The following is a 21,228-nucleotide window of genomic DNA, read 5'->3' on the forward strand; positions in this document are numbered from 1 at the left end:
CAAATGAAGGAACAAACATTGCCCTTCTCTCACAAATAGAGCCTCAAAATGTCAAGGAAGCCCTTAGTGACCCTTTTTAGGTTAAAGCAATGGAGGATGAACTTCTTGAGTTTGAGAAGAACCAAGTGTGGACTTTGGTTCCAAGGCCAAGTGGAAAGAAAGTTGATGCATGAAAACTTGTCTCTCAACAAATTTTCCTTCGGCAAGTATACCAAATTATCGTCAAGTAAAAACTCACAATAGAGTGAGGTCGAATCCCACAAGGATTGATTGGTCAAGCAAATTTAGTTGAAAGAGTATGCTAGTTGAGCTAAACAGAATGTAGTTTGAGAATTGCAGAAAATTAAATAGCGGGAAAGTAAATAGCAGAAAATAAAGTGCAGAATCTTAGATGGGGATTTAGGGAAATGAGCATGAAAATAAATGGCAGAAAGTAAAGAGAATGGGTAAGATCAGAAATGGGGAGTTCATTGGGCTCAGGAGATATTGTATTCTCTGGATCAAATTCAATTTCATCTCTTCCTCAATCAAAGCATCTATTGATCTCCTTGGCAATCTTAAGTGATTGGGTTCCAATTCCATGGCAATCTAATCTCTCTAAGCTTGAACAATTGCCCAATTCCTTGATTTAATTGCTCATGGGAAGAGATGAAGTGTGGTCACTGATTATACCACATGTATTTCCAAATCAAAGTGTTGGGAGGATTACATGTCACTATATCCGCCCAGACCCCAATTTGGTCCAACATGAGAAAGCATTTCTAGCATGATCTCCTCATCCCTTTTCCAAGGCTCAGAGGAGATCTAATTATGGAGAGTTTCTTTTCCAAGACAACTAACCAATTGAATTAAGATCGAAAGCTTTCTAGTAAATCAAAAGAGAGGAAAGAAGAGGAGAATGAAAACTATAATTGATCCATCAAATTACAATAGAGCTCTCTAACCCAATGAAAGGGGTTTAGTTGTTCATAGCTCTAGAAATGGAAAATGGCAGAAAAGAATACATCCCAAGCTAAAAGTGCAGAAAAGTAAATATACAGAGGGTAGTTCTCCAAAGTGCCAAGCTTCTCTATAGTTCAAAACTACTCCTATAATACTACTTCTCTTGATCTTCTTGTGAGTTCTTCAAGTCTTGGATGTGGGCCTTAGATCTTAAGTTGAAGCAGTTACAACCTTTAGTGGGCTCAGCTTGCAAAAAAGTATGAACTAGGCATGGGCGTTAGTGAAGTTAACGTTAAGTGACATTGTGGGTTCGAGAACGTTAGTGGCAATCAACTTTTTCACTAACGTTCCAACCCCATATAACCCATGTTAACTCCAACGTTAGTGGCACTAACGTGACAACTAACGTTTGCCTTATAAACCTTCGCAAGCGTTATTGGGACTCACCTTTCCCAATAACGTTGCCTTGTGCTCCTTGTCCCTACGTTAGAGTTCACGTTAGTGTAACTAACGTTGCTCTTAACGTGGGTATCCCTCATCTTCGAGAGCGTTAGTGGCAGTCACCTTTGTCACTAACGCTCCAAGTGCCCCTACTCTCCACGTTAGAGCTCACGTTAACTAAGTTAACGTGGCTACTAACGTGGTAGTGAATGCCATCTCCAACGTTAGTGACAAAGGTGAGTGTCACTAACGTTGGCTCATCGATCTTAGCTCCACGTTAACTTTCACGTTAGTGGTCTTAACGTGACCACTAACGTGGGCAATGCTAGTTTGATCCAACGTTAGTGACAAAGGTGAGTGTCACTAACGTTGGTATTGTTCTTCTCTTCCACGTTAGCGTTCACGTTAACTAAGTTAACGTGACTCTTAACGTGGTTCATTGCCACATTTTGGAGCGTTAGTGGTGTTCACATTTACCACTAACGTTGGAGCTTTCTTTGTCTCCACGTTAACTACCACGTTAACCTAGTTAACGTTGCAATTAACGTGGGCTTATGATGGCTTCGCAGGCGTTATTGGTGATCACTTTTCTCATTAACGTTGCAAGCTCTTCCCCATTCCACGTTAGTGGTCACGTTAACTAGGTTAACGTGGCTACTAACGTGGTTCTTCCTTGCTTCCTTTGTCCTGAAATCAAGCAAATAAAGTGCATCAAAGCTCTAGTCAAAGTCATGAGATTATGCATCATCAATTTGTCATTCAATTCTTGCAGAATCCTCATGAAATCATGTGAAATTCACAATAGTTTCTTGAGTCAAGGTGTGAGTGTATTTTCATCCAGAACTTGCCTTATTCTCTAAGAAAATGCATGAAACTACCTTAAAACAGTAAAGAAAATGTCAATGAAACTGGCCTAGATGCCCTGGCATCACAACACCAAACTTAAAGCTTGCTTGTCCCTAAGCAAGTACTGGAACATAAGAATAATGAATGAAAGAACAAGATGAACAATATAAAAGTAAAATTCCTGGTTTATTGGATTTCATGCATAGCAACTTAGGTTCATTCCTTTACCAGGTTTCAGGCCTTTATCATGCCCTTGAATACTTGCTTACTTACATCCCTTGAGACTTCCTAGTTGTTGATCCTTCCTTCTTTTGTTTTCTCAAGATTTATTGCATTCTTCTTTTGGCTAAGTGCTTTGTAAGAGGGCGACTCTTTATGATAAGCTTTCAGTCAATACTCCCGAAATAGTTGGTTCAAGGTGCTAGGTGTTAAGACACCCCTAAAGACTTACTCCCTCAAGTCTCTTTCCCTCATACATACACACCACAGGCACATGGTTTGTTATTTTTCTTTCTTGAGACCTTAGTGTTCAGCACCTCTTTAGGTTACTAAGTGTTCTGTAGCAAGGGTCACTCTTGATAGTAGACTTTCAGCTGATAATCCCAGATTAGTTAATCTAAGTTACCAAGTGATGAGGCACCCCTAAGAGCTTATTCATCCAAGCATATCCCTTGCACATGAACACCACAGACACATGCCTCAATCTTAAAACCTTTGATGCCTAGCATTGTTTCTTATTGTGTTTCTTTCCTTTTCACTTTTATTGCTCTTTCTCTTTTCTTATTGGGATCTTATTATTTAGTTAGTCTCATAGGATGTGTTTCAAGCATAGGATTCAGGATAGATACTTTCCTTCTTTCCTTGTTGGTGAACCAACTTAGCTAACTAATCACCTTACCACAAACATTCAGGATTCACTTCACAAAATAACTCCACTCTTGTTCTTATCATAACATTTTCTTTTTGATTAACTTGAAGGACAAGCATACAAGTAAGCAAGATGAAGATGAAACCTAGGGACCTAGACTAGTGAGCATGGACCTAAGCAACAAGATCTTAAAGCATATTTGAAAATTCCTAAATTACTATGGAAGCATGTTCTATTTCATACATGATTTTCCTTATTTAAAGCTTTGAAAAAGATCGAACTAAGAAGGAACTCCACCACCTTTTATTCATGGGGATGCCTATGTTCCTCTGCTTCATTGTCTTCTTTTTGTCCACTTTGTCCACTTGTGCTTCCTTTCATCTGATTCATTCTGGCTATTTTCCAATCTTCCAGTGCCTTCCTTACTGACTCATGACTCTTTTCGGCTCTTTCGCGTTCCACTCGTGCTAATTCATCCTTTACATCCTCATATTTTGTGATCCGAGGATGCAATACAGGTAGTAATCCGACCAAGTACCCAAGCCTGGCTTGGGTATTTACATAATATCCAGTTTTACTCATGTAAACCCCTTCTGAAAATGCTCTATATTCATCGAAAAGATCTGCCTATTCTCTTTGTTTCCTATGCATCTCATGAATGTGTGCACCTTGATGTGTTTAGATGTTGATTAGCTTTTGGATGGCTTCTTGTTGTTGATCTTGCTTTTGGTCCAGGTTATGGAAGGACTCACTCCATTGTCTCCCTTAGTCCAATTGTTGTTCCATCAACTATTTTTGCCATTCCCCTTGCTGATTCATCCATCTAGACAGTGATTCTTCTTGACGGTCCATTATTTGCATTTGAAGCTCCTTTTGTGCACCTTGATTCTCCATGTATTGCCTAGATAAGGTATCAATAGCCTCTTGTAATTGGTGCATGCCTAAGGTGGTTGGGGCTTGCTCCCGTGGATGTTGTTTTCTTCAGCTTGATGGGCTGGCCTCTTTCTTACCCTTCGTTGAGGTAGGGGAGTTGCGGCAGCATGCATCCGACGATAAGTGATTGGAAGGCCAACCTTTATCCACTTGGGGTTTCCATCCTCGGACACCACCCTAGCCTTGTTGCAAAGATGGAGAATAGTGCTGGGATAACCCAACCTTCCACCAGAATCACTCTTCTCAGCAAGCTTCCGAATGCCTTGGGCTATGAGTTTATGAACCTTGATTTCTCCTCCCTTCATTATGCATTGCACCATTGTTGCTCTCTTAAGGTTTACCTCTGAGTTGTTTCCGGCTGGGAGGATTGATCTCCTTACAATTTCAAACCAACCCTTAGTCTCAGGAAGGAGGTCTCCTCTTTTTATAAATCTGGGTTTTCCATTGGGGTCTCTGTCCCAATCTACTCCTTGCACATAGATATCTTTTATAATCTGGTCGTGGTTGGGGTTGTTATCCATTCTTGAGTGATAGCTCTCTTCTGCAAAGGGTATGGTTCACAGCTTTAGCACACTCATGATGCTCATGGGACTAAAATCTACCGTGACCCCTCTCACGAAACCTGTGTAGGATTCATCTGCCTTATCATGTCTAACTGCATTTGCATAAAACTCTCTTACCAGAGTTGCGTTCACCCTTGTAATCGGATCGGTGAGGAGTTCCCATCGACGTTTTTCCACCTTCTCTATGATTTCCGGGTATTCAGTTTGTGTGACTTGAAAACCTAATTCATATATGATTTCTTTGTCAGCCATCCACCCAAATTGTAGTGCATGGTAAAAGGTTCTAAAATTTTTTTCATCAAAAGGAGGCTGCTCCATAGGTTCTTTCCCTTTTTGTCTCTTGGAGCTTGATAATGCCATGCAAGATAGTTGATGTGTTTGTTACTCACAAGACGGCTAGGAGGGTGTGTATGAAAATTTTAGTGGATGATGAAATGTGTGTGTCCGAGAGAAGGAAGGGAGAGGAATGAGAGTAGGAAGTGTGTATGGAGAGGTTGTAGAGTGGGGATCATTTATATAAAAGAGTGATGGTTGTTTGAAAGGTGTGGATTGATGATGTTGGTTTAGTGATGGATGGTTGGGGTTTGCCATTGGATGAGCACAAGGATCACCCCTTTTATGAAGGTTTTGGTTTAGTCTCCAAGGCTTCTCCAACTCCCAATGTTGCATGGCAACACTTTCCAAGATACTCCTCTTGAAGACAAGTGTGAAGTTTCCTTGGTATAGTGGCCGAATCTCCCTTCTTGGATTGTCCTATCAAGTACCATCAATGCCCCTTTTGATTTCCTATACAAGACAAAAGGAGTGCAAATGGTTAATTGAAAATTTTGGTGGGAAGACTTAAGGTGTGAACTAGCTACTAAAAAAAAATCTTTTTCTTTTGTTTTTAAATACTAAATGCTTTTTATGAATGTAAATCAATCAACCACTAAATTGTCCATGCATGCAACGTTGGTACACCAAACTTGTTTGTGATCATATGGTGCAACAAGATTCAGAAATAATCTCTCATCATGAAGTGTGTTCAAGCCCTCTTGGTGTGCCTTGAACACCAAATTTAGCATGTACTATATGCTGCATGTAAGGGGTCTTATATTGGTTGTCAAAATTGATTTAAAAATCCATGAAAATTGCTTTATTACTATTATTAAAGATTAAAGAGAGAGGGTATAGAACATGGGTTGCCTCCCATGAAGCGCTTCTTTAGCGTCATTAGCTTGATGTTTGGTCCTTGTCAAGGTGGTTGGTAGTGCTTAAAATCTTCCCCCCTTGCAGTGAATCTGTTTCCATTGGCTTTGTTGAGCAGTTCCACATGTTCCAGAGATAAGATTTTGTTGATGGTGTATACTGGAGGCAGCTAAGATGGAATAGTGGGGAGGTGAGGTGGTATAGATGGAAAGTATGTATAGACCACTTCATCTCCTGGCAAGAAATCTTCTGTAGGGATTTTCTTATTTTTCCATTCCCTTGGGATATTTTTTCTTGTGTCCCTTGATGTCAATTTGTTCCTTGTGGTTTCCTCTTTAAGAATGGTTTTGTTGCCTATTTCATATGACTCTGGTGGGTCTGGTTCCTTTTGGATTGCACTCGGTTGATGTTCTTTCTGATCACAGTAGTTGTTAGCCATAGGAGTTCTTAGGGTGGTGCTTGAGCTCCCTTGTTTGACTATTCCTTCAGCTCTTTGTTATCATGATCTGCTTCTTGTGAGAGTTTAAAAACATTGAAGGTGAGCTGCTCATCATGTATTCTCAATACTAGTTCTCCTCGCTCCACATCTATAAGTGCTTTGGATGTGGCTAAGAATGGCTTTCCCAGAATGATGGGGTGAATAGGATTCTCATCCATTTCCAGGATGACAAAATCTGTGGAAAGGAAGTAGTTTCCAACCTTCACTAACACATTCTCAACCACTCCTAATGCCTGCTTTTGGGTTTTTTTAGCCAGTTTGATGATTACATCTGTGGGTGTTAGCTCATTGATTTGAAGCTTTTTCATCAGGGATAGAGGCATTAAGTTGATGCTCACTCCCAGGTCACAGAGCCCCTTATCAATCATTGCCTCTCCTATAGCACAGGGAATGTGGAAACTCCCTGGATCCTTCTTCTTTGTGGGTGACTCTGTTTGAATGAGAGCACTGCAATCCCTGTTCATCTTTATTGTTTGTCCACCCTTCAATGAAGTTTTTCTGGCTAGTAGCTCTTTTATATATTTGATGTAGGAGGGCATTTGCTGGAGGGCTTTAATGAATGGTATATTTACATCAAGAGATGCAAACATGTCAAGGAATCTTGAATACATTCTCCCTGCTAAACCACCCTTAAGCCTGTGGGGGGAAGGGTGCATATGGGTTCAGTATCTCCCTCTCCTTCAGCTCTTCCTTGAGTGTGAGTTGTGGTGCATAGTTTCTTTCTTCATGATTTTCCTTTGGACTGTCTTGGGGGTGTTCTACTTCCTCCATACTCCTCTCATCACTTGTGGTGATCATCTTACATTCTTCCCACCTTACTTTCTTTGTTTCTCCTCTTGGGTTTTTCTCTGTGTCACTTGGAAAACCATCAGTCGGTTTGGGAATTTGTTGAGCTAGATACCCTACTTGAGACTCCAGTTTCTTGATGTTTTTCCCTTGTTTTTTTATATTGGCTCGCACTTCCTCCTTAAACACCTTATTGTCTTGGATTTCTCTACATCTGTCTTCAAGTAGAGTCTCAATCTTTGAAAGTCTCTCCTCGGTTAGTGATGGTGGGTTGGGATTAGGTGGTTGTTGATAGGACCTCTGTGAGGGATGTTGGTGAGTTGCATTGTTGTTGGGGTTGTGGTTGTGGCGTCTTTGGTCTTGGCATTGGTCTTGTTGATTTCCCCACCCAAAGTGGGGTGATTTCTCCATCCAGAGTTGTAAGTTTTAAAGTATGGATCATGGATTTGTCTCGGTGAGTTTCCAACATAGTTGCCTTGTTCCCAATCACCGTCTTCTCCTATATTCACTCCTTCTTGAGCTGGTGATGAAGTGATGACTGCTGCAACTTGGTTTTCCTCCACCTTCTTGGTAAGATCTGCTGGCTGCTTGGTGATCATCTTATTTTGAGCTAGCAATGCATCCATGTGATTCAGCTCCATTACTCCTTAAGTATTATTTCTTTCAGAGGCATAGAAGTAGTCATTCTCAGCTACTGTTTCAATGACATCTATGGCTTCTTCAATGATTTTCTTCTTGTTTAGAGAGCCCCCTGATGAATGGTCTACAGCCTTCTTTGACTCATAAGAGAGGATAGTTTGCACCTCAGCTCTCAGCCTGGTAATTCTTTGAGGAGGGTAGAATCTTGCCAAAAACTTGTTCACCACATCTTCCTAATTTGTCAAGCTCTCCTTTGGGAAGGATTCAAGCCACTTGGATGCTTGGTCCCTGAGTGAAAAAGGGAACAAAAGTAGCCTATAGACATCCAGGTGGACTCCATTAAACTTCACAGTGTCACAAATTCTCAGGAAGGTGGTTAGATGTTGATTGGGGTCTTCTTGAGCACTTCCTCCAAATGAGCAATTGTTCTAAACAAGGGTGATTAGCTGGGGTTTTAATTCAAAGTTGTTGGCATGTATGGTGGGCTTTTGGATGCTACTTCCATAGTTTCCTGGATTTGGATTGATGTAGGAGCCTAGAACTCTCCTTTCTTGCCCAGCATAGTTTGCAGGGCCTTCTCTAGCATGGTTGTGAGCTTCTCCTTCATGATTATTTTCCAAGTTCTCCTCCATGTTGGTTTCAAAATACTCTTCCTCTTCCTCAGCACCAACAACTCCTTTCCTTTTTGCTTCCCTCCTTAGTCTCCGTATGGTTCTTTCAGGTTCTGAATCGAAGGAAGTTAAAGCTCCCTCTCCTCTCCCTGTCATACAACTAACAAAAAAACACAGCAAGAGATGAAATGAAGAGATTATTCTTGTTAGAGTAATTATTAGTGTGAGTGGTACAAATTATCAAATAGTTAGTAGGTTAGTGAGCAGAATCGTAAATAATAATAAAGAAAGAAAGAAAATAGAGGGGGTATAGGGGGTGAGGAAGAAACGAAACAAACTGAAGGTAAATAACTGAATAAAGTAAACAAACAAAAGAAAAATGCTCAATCTAGTGAACTTCCAACTTAATCATTGTTGATACAAAATCAATCCCCGGCAATGGCGCCATAAACTTGATGCATGAAAACTTGTCTCTCAACAAATTTTTTCTTCGGCAAGTATACCAAATTATCATCAAGTAAAAACTCACAATAGAGTGAGGTCGAATCCCACAGGGATTGATTGGTCAAGCAACTTTAGTAGAAAGAGTATGCTAGTTGAGCTAAACAGAATGTAGTTTGAGAATTACAGAAAATTAAATGGCGGGAAAGTAAATAGCAGAAAATAAAGTGCAGAATCTTAGATGGGGATTTGGGGAAATGAGCATGTAAATAAATGGCAGAAAGTAAAGAGAATGGGTAAGATCAGAAATGGGGAGTTCATTGGGGTCAGGAGATGTTGTATTCTCTGGATCAAATTCAATTTCATCTCTTCCTCAATCAAAGCATCTATTGATCTCCTTGGCAATCTTAAGTGATTGGGTTCCAATTCCTTGGCAACCCAATCTCTCTAAGCATGAACAATTGCCCAATTCCTTGATTTAATTGCTCATGGGAAGAGATGAAGTGTAGTCACTGATTATAGCACATGTATTTCCAAATCAAAGTGTTGGGAGGATTACATGTCACTATATCCGCCCAGACCCCAATTTGGTCCAACATGAGAAAGCATTTCTAGCATGATCTCCTCATCCCTTTTCCAAGGCTCAGAGGAGATCTAATTATGGAGAGTTTCTTTTCCAAGACAACTAACTAATTGAATTAAGATTGATAGCTTTCTATTAAATCAAAAGAGAGGAAAGAAGAGGAGAATGAAAACTATAATTGATCCATCAAATTACAACAGATCTCCCTAACCCAATGAAAGGAGTTTAGTTGTTCATAGCTCTAGAAATGGAAAATGGCAAAAAAGAATACATCCCTAGCTAAAAGTGCAGAAAAGTAAATACACAGAGGGTAGTTCTCCAAAGTGCCAAGCTTCTCTATAGTTCAAAACTACTCCTATATATACTACTTCTCTTGATCTTCTAATGAGTTCTTCAAGCCTTGGATGTGGGCCTTAGACTTGAGTCGAAGCAGTTACAACCTTTAGTGGGCTCAGCTTGCAGAAAAGTATGAACTAGGCATGGGCGTTAGTGAAGTTAACGTTAAGTGACATTGTGGGTTCGAGAACGTTAGTGGCAATCAACTTTTTCACTAACGTTCCAACCCCATATAACCCATGTTAACTCCAACGTTAGTAGCACTAACGTGACCACTAACGTTTGCCTTATAAACCTTCACAAGCGTTATTGGGACTCACCTTTCCCAATAACGTTGCCTTGTGCCCCTTGTCCCTACGTTAGAGTTCACGTTAGTGTAACTAATGTGGCTCTTAACGTGGGTATGCCTCATCTTCGAGAGCATTAGTGGCACTCACCTTTGTCACTAACGCTCCAAGTGCCCCTACTCTCCACGTTAGAGCCCACGCTAACTAAGTTAACGTGGCTACTAACGTGGTAGTGAATGCCATCTCCAACGTTAGTGACAAAGGTGAGTGTCACTAACGTTGGCTCATCAATCTTAGCTCCACGTTAGCTTTCACGTTAGTGGTCTTAACATGACCACTAACGTGGTCAATGCTAGTTTGCTCCAACGTTAGTGACAAAGGTGAGTGTCACTAACGTTGGCATTGTTCCTCTCCTCCACGTTAGAGTTCACGTTAACTAAGTTAACATGACTCTTAATGTAGTTCATTGCCACATGTTGGAGTGTCAGTGGTGTTCACATTTTGGAGCGTTAGTTCACTAGGTTAACGTGGCTACTAACGTGGTTCTTCCTTGCTTCCTTTGTCCTGAAATCAAGCAAATAAAGTGCATCAAAGCTCTAGTCAAAGTCATGAGATTATGCATCATCAATTTGTCATTCAATTCTTGCAGAATCCTCATGAAATCATGTGAAATTTACAATAGTTGCTTGAATCAAGGTGTGAGTGTATTTTCATCCAAAACCTGCCTTATTCTCTAAGAAAATACATGAAACTACTTTAAAACAGTAAAGAAAAGGTCAGTGAAACTAGCCTAGATGCCCTGGCATCAAAACTGACTGGCACCAAGTGGATATTTCAGAACAAATTAGGAGAAGATGGCAGAATTGCAAGAAATAAAGCAAGGCTAGTGGCACAAGGATATGACCAAGAAAAAGGAATAGACTTTGATGAATTCTTTGTCCATGTCGCCCAAATGGAGGCCATAAGACTTCTCTTAGCTTATGCTACATTTTGTGGTTTTCAATTATATCAAATGGATGTGAAATGTGCATTTTTGAATGGTGTGATATATAGAGAAGTGTATGTGGAGCAACCACCCGGTTTTGAAAATAAAGAGCATTCTAACTATGTTTTCAAATTATCAAAAGCTCTCTATGGTTTAAGACAAGCTCCTAAAGCTTGGTATGAGAGGCTTAGCTCTTTTCTCTTGAAAAATGGTTTTCAAAGAGGCACCACAGACACAACTCTATTTATCAAGAATTCTAATGAGTCTTTCATTCTAGTCCAAATATATGTTAATGACATTATTTTTGGATCAGCCAATGAATCCCTTTGTTTTGAATTTGGAAAACTCATGACAAGTGAATTTGACATGAGTATGATGGGTGAACTTTATTTTTTCCTTGGACTGCAAATTAAACAAACTGAAAATAGTATTTTCATTCATCAAGAGAAGTATGCCAAGGAACTAGTTAGGAAATTCGGCATGGAAAATGCCAAACCCAAGGGAACTCCCATGCACCCTAGTTCAAAATTAGATAAGGGAGAAACTAAGAAAGATGTAGATGAGACTAGGTATAGAGGAATGATTGGTTCTCTTATGTACTTAACCTCCTCTAGACCTAATATTGTGTAAAGTGTTGGATTATGTTCAAGGTTCCAATCTAAACCAAAAGAGTCACATCTTTCTGCAGTAAAGAGGATCATTAGATATGTTCATGGCACATCCAATTTTGGTCTTTGGTATCCTAAGATTGATGATTTTTCTGCAGTTGGTTACTATGATATAGATTTTGCCGGTGATAGAATTGATAGAAGGAGCACTTCATGACTATGTTGCTTTCTTGGAAGGTTCTTGAATGTTTGGTCAAGTAAGAAGCAGCCCACAGCGACTTTATCCACTGCAGAGGCTGAGTATATAGATGCTTGCTGATAAACTCCTATTTTATAATTCATCTTGTGCTTAAATTAAGTGTTTTTATCAAATCTTCACCCATTTATTCATGTAAATTGCATGATTTTACTATTCCTTCCTTGTTTTATGATTTATGAGAAAACATGTTTCCTATGCTTTAAAAATATTAAATTTAATTGTCCTTTATTACCATTCGATGCCATGATTTGCGTTTTGAGTACTTCAGGTTTTATAGGGTATGAATGACTTAAAGGATGGAAAGAAAACATACAAAAAATGGAAGGAAAGTACAAAATGGAGTTTTTGAAGAAACTAGTAGCGACGCGTCTGCGTGTTTTGTGCAAATTGACATCTGCGCGAACGCGTGCATGACGCAAACGCATAGATCATGCGAAACACAGATGATGCGGATGCATGACTGACACGACCGCATGGAAGAGCAACACTCCAGATGACGCGATCGCGTGACCCACGTGGACGCGTGACGTCCGTGATCTGCAGAATTTGTAGAAGTCGGCCCCAGCAACTTCTGGACCATTTTTGGTCCAGATCTAAGCCTAGAGAACACAAATTAAAAGCTATAAATTAAGGAAACCATCCATTCATCAGGGGGGATGTTACAACATACATTCATACATAGTTTTAGGATTTAGATGTAGTTTTTAGAAAGAGAGGTTCTCTCCTCTCTCTTAGGAATTAGGATTAGGATTTCTATTATGTTCAGACTACTTCCCCTCATTACAGGTTCAATGTTCCTTTTATTTTCCCAATTTGACTTATGAACTTTTCCATGTTGGATTTAATTTCTTTTATTAATATTTGAGGTATTTCAGACATATGACTTTTATTTAGTTTCCTATATTCTTGACTCTAGTTGATTGATTGGTGACTCTTGAGTTATCAAACTCAGCAGTTGATTAATATTTGATGTTTGCTGGTTGATTTGGATCCCTCTAAAGCTAGTCTTTCCTTAGAAGTTGACTAGGACTTGAGGAATCAAATTAATTGGTCCACTTGACTTTCCTTTAGTTAGTAAGGGTTGACTAAGTGGGAGCAACGAACAATACTCATCACACCTGATAAGGATAACTAGGATAGGACTTCCAGTTTTCATACTTTGCCAAGAGTTTTTCTTTGCTAATTGATTTAATTCCCTGCAATCTATTTCTCTTGTTCAAAACCCTTTCAAAACCAAAAATATTGTTTTCCATAACCAATAATAAATCATACTTCCCTGCGATTCCTTGAGAAGACGACCCGAGGTTTGAATACTTCGGTTTATAAATTTTATTAGGTTTGTTACTTGTGACAACCAAACGTTTGTATGAAAGGATTTTCTGTTGGTTTAGAAGCTATACTTACAACGCGATTATATTTGTGAAAATTCTTTACCGACAGGAAATCCGACCGTCAAAATGGCGCCGTTGCCGGAGAATTCCAAACATGTGCCTTATTATTGGTTATTGTAAATATTTTTCTTTTACTTGTTTATTTGTTTTTATTTTCCCTTTTTATTTCTATTAGCTACTATGAGTTCTCACCCCTCTCGCTTTGAGTTTGGTTCTACTTCTGTTGAAAGGAATAGAAGCTATAACAGGACTATGCATCAAGGTCTAAGCAATCAAAGACTGATGGAGCCAAGAAGATCTGATCAACCCTTTAGGCAGCAACACCTTCTTAGATATCATGGACAAAGACCATTCTATAATGCATACCAAGCTGATAGATATCGTGGACCCCCTTGTAGTTACCAACAAGCCCCACCCTGTGCTCAGCGACCATCCTCTCAACATAGCTTCGAACCACCACACTCCCAAGAACCACTACTCCCCTATGCACCATGTCCATATCCATCAAGCCAAGAATCACAGGTTCGCTTCAAAAAATCAGTAGATAAATTTCATGCAACCCTTCATCAACTAGAGCAAGAAATAAATTAATTATCTTCGAGACGCCCGGACACTCAAGTAATCCCCATGACTTCATGTGGAGAATCTAATAAAGAACGTAGCATGAAGAAGACACTATAAACTCCAATGGACAGTAAGGAGCATGACTTTATTCTGGAACAATTGGAGGAAGCCCAAATTATCCAAGAAGAAGAGTTGATTGAAGACTTAGGAGACGCTGAACCCCCATGGGAATCCAAAGTTGTGGAGAATTCCGTCAAGGATGTTACAATTGATGTTAAGGAGGATAGTGCACAACCCCCGAAGCAGGTATCCTATAAGGAACTGGACAGAATAACCCAAGACGCAAGTTTCCTTGATGATGATAATCACAATTCAAGTTCTCTTAGTAATGAACTTGCATCCGCAAGTGAATTCTGTGAGATAGAAAAATCTGCCTCAAGTGAATACGAAGATGATGCAGATGTAGACTTTTCTCAACCTCCCAATTATGACTCAAGTGATGAGGAAGATATCGAAGACTTTGATCAAGACATGGTTAAAATTGATGAAATTTGCAAAGAAGTGGAGGAATTCACCAAAGACCACAAGGGAGTAGAGCTTGCAGAGCCACGGGAAACACTTCTCCCAAGGCCACTACCACCCAACTCCAACTTCAAGTGGGTAAAATCCTTGACCTTTATCTTTACATTTCCACTTAAATATGGTTTACTTGAAACAGATGGCCAGCTTAGAGCTCTCTGCGGCTTTAAGAGCAAAAGGGAATTGACTCACACTCAGAGCCGGTATGCAAGATTCAATGAGGTTTCACACTTCAATTTAAGGTGCAAGGATTGGTGTCAAGTTCAATTGAAAGGATCTCAGAAGCTGTTTGGTCACTACAGTGAGAATTCAGATTACTTATCACCCGGCTGGAAAAATGCAGATCAAGACAAAAACGGGTGTAAAAGTAAAATTTGGGATCCTAGAATCTGTTCTGACATTCAACACCCTGGGAGCCTGGAAACCTGTTTGAAACTACTCAAAGGCTTTACATGCCTTGTTTGGGACCCCGGAGGATGCTGGCATTCTAAACATTGGTGGAGATTCCTTGATGAATTCAAGCACAAGCCACCATAACAAGAAGCTCACCAGAATGTCCAACAGTCCAACTTAAGGACTTTAACTAAAAGTGCTAGGTGGGCAACAACCCACCATGGTATGATCGTTCCTTTTCCATTTTAGTCTATTTTTTTGAACTTTGATTGCACCTGGAATTGTGCATAACATTCATTGCATTTTGCATTCTGCATACTGCATCAAAAAATAAATAAAAATAAAAAAAATAAATAAAAATAAATAAAAATAAAAAAATCACCCCACGCGAGCACGCAGGCCACGTGTGGGCGTGGAATGATAATCGGTGTAAAGATCTGACGCCTAGAAAGTTAGGTTGGAATCGTGTGGCTGGTGTGCGTTTAGCACAAAATGGATACCCTCAGACCACCGTTTCCCACCACCACTGTGCCACCACCGTGCCACCGCTGTGCAGCCACCAGCGCCACTACTCCCCTCTCTGTCTCAAATTCTGGTCCCACCTACACCAGGTTCCACCGATCATCGTTCCCTTTACCAGTTCATTAGTTAGTTAGTTGCATATTTTTCAGATTCTGTTCAAATTAGGATAGTTAGAAATGCATGATTGTAGTGGATTTTACGTGGTTAGGTAGCTAGGATGTGGTTAGTGGATTTAGGCCTGATAATTATGCCGTTCTTGATTACCTATTTTATCTATTTTGCAATTTTGATCTGGCTGTGATGAATAATTATGTTCATATGCTGTTCTTCATTTTTCATGCTGCTATTACACTGATCTTTATTGTTCCTATATTTATGATTCTTTGCAGCACCTTTTATTCTCATATTGACTGTTTTTTTCTTGCTATTTATTACCTAGGAACATCCAGTTTTAGCCGGAATGCTGCCCAATTTTCTGCAACTTGTTTTCATGTATTGAGTTTGGATACTTAATATTTTGCATTACTTGATTTCAACCAAACCGAGTCATGACTGCACGGGCTAGCATTCTTATTCCTTTTGACTCCCTGGTTACTAAATTGCTTTATTGATGATTTCATTTTAATTTTGCAACTCTTGTATCTATCTGAATTGTCATCAATAAATTGATATCTTTGCTTGAATTTGAGTTGATTGTTCTTTAAATTTGTGGATTTCTTGTTAACTAGGAAACCCATCATCATGCCACTTACCTTAACTATCTTTTTACTGACTCACTATTTTCACTTTCTAACTTCCTTTTTACCTACTCACCATTTTAACTTTCAAACTTCTCTTTTTACCTGACTACTTTAACTTTCTAACTCAGGGCATGATCATTGTTTTTCCTAATTAACATGACTTCCACTTATCATATAATTTGGATTGTGATTTCTATTTTCAGACCTTTCCACTTGCATACAATCCATAATGCACATATATTTCACTCAATTCATGCTTCTCTCGCTCTTTTGCCACTCTGTGCTTATATTGCTTTTACCCTATTTGCCTACTTGTTTTCCTACTTTTATTCTTCAATTTTATCCTGGAATTTCTACTTTTCAGGATGGCTGACCCTCAAAGCAAAGGAAAAGGCAAAGCAACCACTGGCAAAAGGAAAAGAGGCGAATCCTCTATGTCCATCCTTGGCATCTTGCATGATGATTCTTGGCGGGAGAAGAACTTTACCCCGTAGGAAAAAGCTGATCAGTTTGTACCTGTAGCTGACCCAGTAAAATTTGCAAACAAATACTGTGAGCTGAAGTACCCAGTTTTTGCCACATCCAGGAACCTATACCTGGAATGAACACTCAAATTTCAGAAGAACTCAGGTAGTACACTTCAGACCAAATTAAACAGAGAGGATGGTTCTTCCTGGAGAGAAACTTGACTGAGATCAACTCATCCTAGGTCAGAGAATTCTACTGTAACTACTTTATAACATCCCTGGATGTAGTACAGCTCAGAGGCCAACAAATTCTGGTTACTGAGGAAGCCATAGAAGACATCCTCCAGCTCCCACCTAAATTAGATCAGCCAGACGGTTACCAAAGAGCTGAAGAGGATATGAGATTCATGAGATTTGACTGGGATACAGTAAAACGGGCTATAGCTCTTGATCCTTCTGTTCCATGGGTCATGGGAAAGAGCACAGTGGTACCTAAGAGAATCAGGCTCATATATCTGAATGATGAGGCTCGACTATGGCAGCAGATTCTGAGTAACTACGTAATGCCGAGCACTCATGAGACCGAGGTGCCAGCTGCTATGATTACCCTCATCTGGTGTGTGATAGAGGGTAAGGACCTATATCTGCCCTGCTTCATCCGGCATTACATGACTAGGGTCCATGTCAGAGGCACCCTCCCGTTTCCATTCCTGATTACTCAGTTGGGTTATTGAGCTGAGGTACCTTAGGAAATTGCTGATGAAAAGCCATCCGCCGTGGACTGCAGGAAGATCATCCCTCACAGTAGGAAGTTTCAGGCTCTTGGCTACCAACCTCCGTTTCTCACTGACTCTACTGAGAGCAGCTAGCCCGTTTATCTTCTGGTGCACCGACTCTTTGACCGCTTAGACCAGATGGAATGCCGCCACCAGCAGCACTTTGAGAGGTCTGAACATCGCAACAAGCGACGTTTTGAGAGGTCTGAGCGTCGGCACAAGCGACGCTATGAGCACCTCAAGCTGATGATCCAATCTGGTGGCGACATCTCAGAGCCCGACACACCTTCAGAGACATCTGAGGAGGAGGCGAGTGATCATAAGGAGGAGGCACCTACCCAGGCTGAGCAGGGAGGATCTAAGCACACTGCACCACACCATGAGGAGCACCACCAGCTACAGGCCATAGATCTGGAGATTCCTCTACAGACAGAGCCTCCGCTTCAGCAGACCGCTCCTCATACACTCACAGAGACTGCAGACCTTCAGCCTACCACTGAGATATCGGCAGCCCATCCATCTGGAGATGACACTTCTTCACACCCAATTTGAGTGAGCATCGAGGACGATGCTATTATTTAAGTATGGAGAGGTCACCATCTCTGGCATATATTTTTTTTATGAACCACTACAGACTCTTATCTTATTTTGTTCATTCTCTGTATTTTATTTGCCCATTTTTCTCCTTTTTGCTTTTGCTTTATTTTTGCATTCTGCACTTTGGGCTGTATATATCTTAGATATTTTAGCTTAGTTTGCACTTTTAGTTTACTAGTTATACATTAAGTGGATTAATTAGTATAGTTTACCCTTTTTAGCATATGATAGTTTGGTTTAATTGAAAATAAAAAGAGTAAACTAGAAACTTTAGTAGATTAAAACAATCCACACACCTTGTATATGTAGCATTACATGTTAGTTAGTTAACAACATTTCTTCAAGAAGAAACACTAAGATTTTAAGGGGCACCTTAAGATTTACATTGGGTTAAATGGAAACTCTTGATTTCAACTTGCATGACATACATAACTGATATATGATTTATGAGCTTGAGAACACACAACCTGTAAGTTTTGAGCTTAATTGTATGGTTCTTTCAAACCATAAATTTCATTCCTGTATGTTTCGTACTTCTTTTCTATGCTTGCATCTTTATTTCGTTTTAATCTATATGTCCACTTATAGAATATAGATACATACCAAGAGATTATTGAGGCCATTATTCATAATTTGGCTCACTTATCCCAAAAAGCTTACCCTTTTACATCACCCTTGCTAGCCCCCTTGAGCCTTTTGACCCCTCTTCTATTTTATAACCACATTACTAGCCTTAAGCAGAAAAACAAAGTAAAAAATCTCAAGTTGAATCCTTGGTTAGCTTAAGATAGATATTGTGTATAATTTAAGTGTGGGGAATTTTATGGGAACATGGGATGATAGAAAAAAGGTAAAGAATTAAATTAAATAAGTTATTTAAAATTTTGGGAAGCATGCTCATGTGAAATCAAAATAATTAAATTACCATGTGCATTAAAAAAATATATATATATTTAATTAAATAAGGGGATACAAAAATCTCCCCAATGCAAAATAAAAAGAATCAATGCACATGAGACAGAATTCAAAAATTAAATTTGGTGCATGAGCATGTAATACAAAAGTGGGAAAATTTGGGTAAGAAGGTAAGAGAACTTTGAAATTATGTAAAGTGTATATGTTAGGTGAAGATCTTAGACTAATCAAGGGTTCACTTTGTTAAGCTCACTTAGCCTTATATGCACACCATTACCCTTACCCTAGCCCCATTACAACCTGGGAAAAGACATCATGATTTTTGTATGTCTATATTCAATATTTGTTGATTGGTTAGATGAAAAACAAAGTTTTAGAAAGCATGACTAGAAAAGAAGAGAGTGATTAACCCAAAACACTGAGTGATTAGAGAGTAAACACAAAATCCAGTGAGGGTTCAATAGCTCATTCTCATATATCCATATTTAATTAATTAATTGTCTTGCAAGTTGTGAACTATCTTAACTCAACTCAATTGTAACTGTCCTTTAATATGATTTGTCCCTAATTGTACATATATGATTCCTTGAAGATATGAATTAATTTAACTACATGTAAGCCTTATATACAAGTGAATAATAACTAGAATTGCATGACTCATTTAGGTAGTTGCATTTAGAATAGATTACATTGCATAAGATTCCACCATTTTACCTTTACTCCTTTCTCTTGGATTTAGCATGAGGACATGCTATTGTTTAAGTGTGGGGAGATTGATAAACCCCTATTTTATGATTCATCTTGTGCTTAAATTGAGTGTTTTTATCAAATCTTGACCCACTTATTCATGTAAATTGCATGATTTTACTATTCCTTCCTTGTATTATGATTTATGAGAAAACATGTTTCCTATGCTTTAAAAATATTAAATTTAATTGTCCTTTATTACCATTTGTTCCGAGGGTTACCTGAAACTATAGGTCGATCTCGGATGAGATCTTCTGTAATGGTCGGAGTTGCTGTGTCCGACTTGTTGGACTTGGTGGCGATGCTGATTCCTTCGTCCCCAGAGGGTGGGGGTACCTGCAAGGGACTCCGATGCTTATGTTAGCAAGAGTATTAAGTAGGTATTGAGTAGAATTAGAGTATGAGTTATACCTGGGAGCTCCAGTGTATTTATAATGGTGTAGAGACCTTCCTTGGATAAGATAAGTTAGTTATCTTATCTTATCTTTATCTTCGAGCGAGGTCATCTTATCTTTAAGGGAACCGCCTTTATCTCTATAGGCTTGGGCTGCCCTTGGATTTTGGGCCGTGTTCCTCTGTTTGGGCCTTTTATTAGGCTTTCCTGGTAGTTTGGTCGAGCTCTTTGAGAAGAGGTCGGTTGTCCTGACCTAAGGAGGTCGGTCACTTTGTCGGTAGAACATCTCGGGTCAGATAGCTCGACCCAGGGTATGAACACCATTCGATGCCGTGATTTGTGTGTTGAGTACTTTCAGGTTTTATAGGGCAGGAATGACTTAAAGGTTGGAAAGAAAACATACAAAAATGGAAGAAAAGCACAAAATGGAGTTTTTGAAGAAACTGGTAGCGACGCGTCCGCATGGACGATGCGAACGCGTGCTTTGCGCAAATTGGCATCTGCACGAATGTGTGCATGACGCGAACACATAGATCATGCGAAACATAGATGACGCGGATGCGTGACTGATGCGACCGCGTGGAAGAGTGATGAGCGGATAATTTATACGCTTTTTGGCATTGTTTTTAGGTAGTTTTTAGTAAGATCTAGCTACTTTTAGGGATGTTTTTATTAGTTTTTATGAAAATTCACATCTCTGGACTTTACTATGAGTTTGTGTGTTTTTCTGTGATTTCAGGTATTTTTCTGGCTAAAATTGAGGGATCTGAGCAAAAATCTGATTCAGGCTGAAAAAGGACTGCAGATGCTGTTGGAATTTGACCTCCCGGCACTCAAAATAGATTTTCTGGAGCTAAAGAACTAAAAATGGCGCACTCTCAATTGCGTTGGAAAGTCGACATCCAGGGATTTCCAGAAATATATAATAGTTCACACTTTATTCGAGTTTAGATGACGCAAACTGGCATTCATTGCTAGCTCCATGCTGCATTCTGGAGTAAAACGCCAGAAACACGTCACAAACCAGAGTTAAACGCCAAAAACACGTTACAAGTTGGCGTTTAACTCCAAGAGAAGCCTCTGCACGTGTAAAGCTCAAGCTCAGCCGCTACACACCAAGTCGGCCCCGAAAGTGGATTTCTACATCAATTACTTATTTCTGTAACGCTATTAGCTAGTTTAGTATAAATAGAACTTTCTACTATTGTATTCAGTGTCTTTTTTACCATTGGTCTTGTCATATCTTTGGATGTTTAGTTCTTAGACCTTCATGGGGGCTGGCCATTCGGCCATGCCTGGGCCATCACTTATGTATTTTCAACAGTGGA

This window comes from Arachis hypogaea, chromosome 5, assembly GCF_003086295.3.
Source record: "Arachis hypogaea cultivar Tifrunner chromosome 5, arahy.Tifrunner.gnm2.J5K5, whole genome shotgun sequence".
NCBI classification, from domain to species: domain Eukaryota; kingdom Viridiplantae; phylum Streptophyta; class Magnoliopsida; order Fabales; family Fabaceae; genus Arachis; species Arachis hypogaea.